Source organism: Lepeophtheirus salmonis, chromosome 7 (genome assembly GCF_016086655.4).
Source record: "Lepeophtheirus salmonis chromosome 7, UVic_Lsal_1.4, whole genome shotgun sequence".
NCBI lineage: Eukaryota > Metazoa > Arthropoda > Copepoda > Siphonostomatoida > Caligidae > Lepeophtheirus > Lepeophtheirus salmonis.
This window is the reverse complement of record NC_052137.2, coordinates 14,602,316-14,610,607: the sequence shown is the minus strand read 5'-3', so window position 1 is coordinate 14,610,607 and position 8,292 is coordinate 14,602,316. Positions and strand designations below refer to the sequence as shown.

At 31.5% G+C, this 8,292-nt stretch overlaps 1 long non-coding RNA gene across 1 annotated transcript; it reads right to left on the bottom strand.

Annotated features, from left to right (window-relative positions):
* Window positions 1-6,182: 6,182 nt before the first annotated feature.
* On the bottom strand, window positions 6,183-7,777 carry LOC139906049 (uncharacterized). Its single transcript, XR_011781247.1, has 3 exons — window positions 7,097-7,777; window positions 6,905-7,044; window positions 6,183-6,856 (listed from the first exon to the last, which is right to left on the bottom strand). It is a non-coding gene; the product is annotated as an uncharacterized lncRNA (long non-coding RNA).
* Window positions 7,778-8,292: the final 515 nt, after the last annotated feature.

Sequence of the window (8,292 nt, the reverse complement as noted above, 5' to 3'; positions counted from 1 at the left end):
CGCTTGTACGTTAGATTCTGGATAATATGACGGAGAAAGAGACGCCTTCATCTCCCACTTAGACATCTTAGATTTCAATTTGTTGTTTGTAAACTGAGGACTGTTGTCGGAGTGCAAATATTTAGGAAACCCAATCTAGAGAACCAGTATAATAGTTGTTGCAGTGTGTGAGACGTAGAGGTGTTCGACATAGATACGGCCTCGATCCATTTCGACCCAGCTTCTACAAGAATATGGAGGTCCTTGCCTTTGAATTGTAAGAAATACACGTGAGCACGTACCCAAGGGTAAGTAGGAGAGAAGGATAAATATTTTGCTGGTGGAGAAGGAGCCTTTGCCTGACTGATATTGCAGGCATTCACAAGATTTGTGATTTGTGACGTCATTGTCAATTTTAGGTCAACACGCAATACAGTGATCGATTGATTTTATTTTAACTATCCACAGTGAGATAAGTGAAGTTCGTCTAGAATTCTTTAGGTATGGTTACCTGAGATTTTGGATATACATTGATATTTTACATTGAGAGATTCCAAATCATACTCCATTGTGTGTACAGAATTAAAAAGGAAAGATGGCTTGACAAAGGTCTAAGCAGGCTTGAGATTCTAAAATTGGTTGATCTACATTCGTTACAAGGAAATCAAAGGTACCTTCCTTCAGTTTTCAAGGAAGGCGTATCGATCCTTGTGTATGAATTTTGTTACCACCGAAAACAGTAACGTGACTACCGTGACTAACGATGGACTCCGTTTTTACAAGTTGACGAGGGATAATATTTACATTAGCCCCTAAGTCGAATAGGAATTTAACAGGTGTATTCAATATGACTGCTTGACAAATACCCGTTTGGAAGAATTCGGAGAAGAGATCTTGGAGAGTTTACCTTCAAACAGGTTACTTTGACCATATCTGCAACAGGATGCGAAATGATCAGCATCATTGTATTTGAAGCAGATTTTACCAATAACAGGACAATGATAACGAAAAATTGGGTGCATTGTGGCACAAAATTTGCATTTGACACTTTTTTTCTGAGGTTTTGTTCAATGGGAAGGGCGCATTCTCAGATAGGAATGAGGTTTGGGGCGAAGAGTGCCTTTGGGGACCTTATATTCAAAAAGTATGAAATATTTTTTGAATTTTTTTGCTATATGAAGCATATTTCTGAAACCTACAAAGGACACTAATTGAGCTCTTTACCTTAATATGTTCTAAATTTATGGTCGATTATGTATTTTTAACGTTTTGTGCCTCCTTGATCTTGGAAATTTAATCACCTCTCACTGTGACTATACATAATATTTGTTCCAACTTAGATTACAATTTCTTTGTAACTTTTGCCGTAATCCTGGCGACCAACAGACAAACAAACACAGAAATATCGACAGCTGAAAACAAAATTTAAGATCTATTTTTGGGTAAGCGAGGTAACGGCCTGTGTAGTATTGGGTTAATAAGTCCGTACCATCTTAGATCAAAATGTAATTTAAGACCAATAAGACCAGCCGTATGACTGTATTGGACCAACACAACACTACTAATGATCCTGTGGAGTCCCGATTTTGACTGACTGAAACGTCATAGTCACTTTTTAAATTGAGCTATCATAATAAATAAATTTAACAGAATACCATATTTTGCCTGGTATACCTAACTACGTTTTTTCTCTATTTTTTTTCTCTCTCATGTATCTTGTGTATTGGATTTCTGAAAATAAAAATATCTTTTGTTAGGGTTTTAGGTAGTATTATAAAATTTATATAGGTTAATTAATTCAATGTTACTTAGTAATAATAATATTTAACATATTTTATTTTCTGTATTTATTACGAAAAAAAAAACTTATTTAATTTTCTCTCAAGAGGAGATACAAAATCTTGCATAAAGTTCCAAAAACTTAAATTTCATAAAGTGAAGCTGAAAACCATGCATAGCTATATAAGTATGCCTACAATATATATTTAACAGGGTGGACAATAAATAATGAATAATCCAATATTACTTTTTTATATGTACCATTATGTAGTAACCTAAAATTTTTGCATAAATACAACTAAATATTATAACAATAGTTGAGAAAAAAATTATTTCAAATGGTGGCCTGTTGCATAAACGGATAAACTTGAGTCTCTTAAGGAAGGTACCACAGTAGTCCTTTGGAATGCTGGTCCATTCCCTAATTCGGGAGGCTTTCAGTTTCATATTCCAAGATTCAACAGATTCAAATCCAGACTATATAAAGGCTAAAAGCTGTTGTTACTAAGGCTACAGAATTGAGTTTACCACCACTTTTGCATCATATTGGACGTGTGAGGGGTTACACCATGAATCATCATGTTAAAAGATAAACGTATTTTCCTTGAAGTGGGAAACAGGAATTCACTGGAGACTTTTCTCCGGGACGATGTCACGTACTTAATGTTGGTAGTTTTAATCCCGAGTGCACAAAAATAAGGAATATCTTACCAACCCAGCAGATGGAACCCTATAATATCACTGACTCTGATTTTTACCTTTCAATAGATCATTTTTGATTAATACCCGATAATTTTGTGAGGTTGCGTAGAGCCTCAGCAGAAAAACCTTTAGTATGACTAAAACAATACTTGAAGGTTTACGAGACTTTAGCAAATTGAGGGGTTCCTTGTTTTTCTTTACTCTCCTTTCTTTTGTGTATCAAGGATAACCAAAAAATGTTTTATATAAGCCTTGTTGACAATTGATCAATAATAAATCTTTTCATTTAATGTCTTTAAATTTGTAAGAGTAATTAGTATTACCCTCTTTATACAGTCAATTCCTATCATGCCTTGGAGTTGTCATAAACGTGTATTTGCCGTCGAAACAAAAATATTTCCGAAAAATAGGTTGAAATAATACTTTAAATAATAAAACTAATTGCAATTGAGTCTCTGAGATTTTATAGTTGCGATTGATAAAAATTAGTTAATTGCTTCAATTTTTAATGTACAAAAACGATTTGTTCAATGCATTTTCGTAATTTAAAAAATTCATGGCAAGCAAATAACTCCAACAATATACAATTGCAAGATATATAAACTAGTAACATCAGATTTGTTGTTACGCAAGAATGATAAATTTGTAGTTCAAATTGTGCAACTCAAACCGGATTTATTCCGGAAAAAACAACATTTAAAAAGTTTTACAAAATCACCAATAACTAATTACCTAACAAACCAATCATCCACGGCTATATAAAAGATATGTTGCTCATTAAATTTGGCATTTTTTTGTATTAAATACTCATACTTCTAAAACCTTTAAATGATATGTTACTTAAGGGGGGAAACCACGGGCTATTACAATACTATTTTGTACTATCATTATGAAACAAAAAAAATCCGTTTTTAATTTATATAACATGTTTTATTGCTTTTTAGAAAAAGGAAGTTGTGTGGCTGGCTCCTGTATTATAAAACTCTAACTACTCGATAGTATACTCCCTTTTCGAGGTTAATAAAAAAAAGGCCATGTAATGCTAATGAGGTCGATTTTCTCCAAAAAGGCTCTTTAAACGAGATTTATTCTTCCAAATTTGAAAATTTTACACTCCCAGGGGCATTTTTTAGTGTGTGTGTGGGGGGGCTTGGTTTTTAAATAAAAATTTTAGAAAAAAAAATTCAGAAAGCCATGGCTATTCCCAAAAAATAATTTTTTGGAAATAAAATTCGAAAGTCCAGAGCTATTCACAAAAAAAAATCAAAAATAAAGGTAAAGTTAAAAAATTCATAGCTATTTATAGAAAATCCCATTTTTTGGATAAATATTTCAAATATTAAATTTTTTCTCGGCTGCATAATTTGGGCCAATGACGAAAAAAAATTTATAGTACAAAGCAGAATTCCTTTATTTTTTTGAGAGGGGACTACAGCCTCTCGAGCCAACAGCCTGCAGACACCTCTGTCACTATTTCACAGACTTTTTTCAAATTTTTTGGAACTTTTAGTCCTTATATAGCCCATACCAAGCAATTAGTTTCCCCCTTTTTATAATATTCCTGAAATATCTGGTAGTATTAAAGGAAAACAGCACATGCTAAGAATGATTAAATAAATACAAAAGTCTAAAATATATTTTAAATCAAAAATTAATTTCCAAAATATACTTTGTAATAGTAAATCAAGATAAATAATATTTTTTGTCAATTAAACAATCAAGAATAACTCATAAATTAATTTTATCCCTTCACTACGGGATTTTATTTCAAATTGATCATTTTTTTAAAAGAACACTAAGATGTATTGGAAATTTGTTCTGTGGTCTTTTTCTTTCATTGAAAAAAAAAAGTTCTGTTGAATGTATCCTAAACTTTTGTTAGTTGCAAACTAAAAATGTGTTTATATTTTCCAAAGCTGTTATCATTGTTATTTTGTTCTTGAAGGGAGAACAATAACTATAAAATAATTACTAGTGTGTGACAGACGTCTGATTTGTTGCGGAGTTATTAGTCTAAGTCCTTGTTTCACTCGGAGTAGAATTGAGGATCGAAATCGGAGTAACTCCTGCCTATATCTATACAGATAATGTTTTAGGTTTACTTCTTTCATCTCATAGCTGCTCGCAGGAAAGTAAATAAATGCCATGACTAAAATTGTATCTTCCTTTATTTAATCGGTCCGGTCCTTGGAAATATTCATAAAAATATCGATGTTTTATTAAGCCAAATAATATTTATCTGATAATTATTAAGAGCATAGCAAATATCTAGCCAAGATATTCATATTTTCATTATAATACAATGCCGGGCGGTCCTTTGAAATCTGAACACTTACTAATCCAATAATTAAAGAACGTTGAGGGATTGAAATTAGTTCATATTTCGATTTCTTAAATCATAAACAATTAGTTACAAAACAAAACAAACCTCATCTCTCTAGCTTATGTACTAGTTGAGAAAAATACACTTCAAAATGATCAATAAATTTCAATTTGCGCACTCCAAGGAGTTGGGCGTTTCCAGGACCACCGTCTACGCTGTCATTAAGTCGTAAACGTTGTAGAGGAAGAAGGGTTATGTCAAAAAAGCCAAACTGGATCCCGAGAAGTTATAAAAACATCCCAGGTCAATCCCCTCAAGTCCATGAGGGTTCATGCATCTTCAGGGATATTTGTTCCATTTTTTTATTTTTTAAGTGATCCCATTTTGATATATTAAAATTATCTACTCATTGTGAATGGATCGCTTTATTGTTTCGATTCTGGTATTTCATTCTCAAGGAAAGAGTTCATTCTATTCCTTTATGAGGTCTAGTTGTATTCTTTGGATGAATACTCCTCCCGTCGTTCCTCATTCGGAATCCAAATTCAGGCATCTTTTGGAATTGATGATCACATTAGAAGTATATTCCTTTGATTACCTCGAACTTCCCTTTCCGAGGCATGACGTCATGAAATTCACATTAAAGTCAGAAAAAATATGATAATAGTGTTGACTATTGGCTAGTACATCCCTATAAAAAATGTGATCAATACAAATGGAACAAAAATCATTAGAAATACATATTAATCTAAAAAAATCTTTTTTTTAAATTATACATTGAATATTCTTCTATAATATAAGCTTTGATACCATTTATTATAAATACATATGACATAAGGGTCTAAAGGAAAGTGTCGTTTTTCATCATTTTCAGTCTAAAAATGAAAATATATCGAGTTCAGAACAAGATACAGAATTAATAAAACTTTATTAATCCTACTTTTAATTTGGTGACTGCTTTAAATGTAAAAAATGACTCTGAATGATGAATACAAGATATTTCAGAATTCAGATGACTGAGCGAAAAACTGAGATCTGTTTTGGATTTTGTGCTCATAGATAAATTCGATTATTGTCTTCAATTCCTTTCTACAAAATTTCCCCTCTGTAATCATAGTTGAAAATAATATGATATACAATTATGTTAAATAAAAGCAAACAAAAATTTATCATTGTCACCCTCACAATATAAAATATGAATATGTCATGACTATAGCCTGCTTTATTATGATTTTTGATGGTATAACGAAAATATTTGTTTAATAAAGATATACTACGTATAATTAAATTAGACGGTTTTTATCCGTTACAGTAGATTTAAAAAAGGTCTTACTCCATGAAATTGTAATTCATTATTAACCATATTCTCAGAATAATAACTAATGAAACGACAAAGTACAGTATTTTGAAATATACTTGTAGTTCCAAATTTAAATAGAAGGCTTAAATTAAATATAATCTACATAATAAAAAATAAACCATCATAAATTTTTGTTAAATATATAAAAATAAACAATTAGAATCATATAACTCATAATAACAATAAATTATAAATACAGGATATTGAAAAAATAGATTGATCCAAATAATATTTTCTTGTTCTTGCATGAATTCAGTTAAATATGTCATAACTTTAAGTTGCAAACACAAGCAAGACATGGAGTTTAATCAAAAAGATCATCACCCTTTTTTGCTTATGTGGAAGTTGCTATATACAATTGTGCACAGGATAGATATCGATGAGATCTAAATAATTATTAATAATAAATTAAATGTCAAAATCATAAAATTAGACAATAATTATTCTTATTAAAATAATGTTAGAATTAAATCCACTATAAAGATTAAGAGCAAAAGCTAATTATGTAGTAATGTCCGGTGATATTACTCCTTATTAAGAGCATCAAAAAATATTTTCCCCCATTATCATTTATGCTTATATAACAAAATATCATGAAGGATACACACAATTACTAATTATAATGCTACACCCAATGCAACTAACTCAGTTGTTTCTACTTTTTAAGAGTTTTCTGAGCACCATTTCTTGGAGCTTATCAACCATAGCTAATCCTTAAGTGATAAAAAAGTAATGTTTATTGACTATGTAATATTATATACCCAAGTCTTTAAGTGAAGAAACTAATGTCAGACAAATTAGTTGCGAACCATGCAAAGCTACAACCCCCGTTGTTGTGACCATTTAAGGACTTGTTTTTGCCATTTAATGAGTTGTGTATCATAATTCTTGATATGTTTAGCTAAAATAGAATAATATTTTATTGTTAGATTTACAAAAAATTGAATACTTACTGTTAGACAGTACAAAATTCAGAGTCCCATTTCGAAATTAGTAAATATTTTATACTTTTTACTGATAACTTGATCGTAATTTGGTGTAATGACTCAAGACATGCTGAAAATTATCTCAACTTCAGAATTTACAATGGGGGTATTTCTATAAATGACATCCTCTATTAATTTAATGATGGTTCCTCGGGAAGGGACGGGGTAAACCGGTATTCCTCTATAAATTTTTTGAACGTAGATGATTAACAATGGATAAGGTTATATTACATGCAATAAGCATCTTTGTGAGATCAGAGTTAAAGTCTGACTTGATGTATTCATCGTTAACTTGATTTTATAGATGAATATCCATGCTCTTGATATGTGATGAGGATAATGAGTGGCTTGTAATTCTAGACAGGGGACTAAAGGCACATTTATATGTACAAATCCGACAAGCCATCTGTTTCTCATCCGGTAAGTATTTTCCAAATTCCTGGGCCTCCAGTTTCAGAAATCCAGATAGAAGACGACATTATTTTAGGCATTTTATTCAGTTCTCTATCGACTATCACCATCTAATATTATTATATTAATATTGAATAATAAAGGCGGGAATGATAACGTTCTTGATTGATAGAAGAAGATGTATATTATTTAATCAATGATGCCATGCGTATTTATTTAGTTCTCCTCGCACGCTTTTCTATTCTTACCAAAATTATCACACTTGGTCACTCATGACTAATGTTGTTTATGTCCTTATTTAGGAAGTACTTTGAATTTTTAAATGCAACAAGATATTATTTATTAATTAACGATAGAATTTCAACAAAGTTAATACTACAAATCGATGTGTGTCTGAGATCTCTTAATAATTAATCTTGCCTTCCTTAGCGGTAATGATGGCTTCCTGGCACTTGGAGAAGGCCTAGTACCTGCTGCAGATGCAGTGCTCTGTCATGGCGTCCTAGTGCTGACTGAATATGGCTTTGTGAGCCCCTGTATTTGGATGACAGACTCTGCATGCCTTCTTCTCGACATGTACTGAAAAAAAAAGTTGAGGGGGTTGGCATCAGGGCTGTAGGATGGCCAAAATTGTAAAAAAAAAAAGAGTTCAAAGAACTCCAAAGATTCATTCAAAAAAGAAATTCTTGCAACAGAGAGATGTATTTCATTGCTTGTGTCAAAAGGAGCATGACGTCATGCCTCGTAAAAGG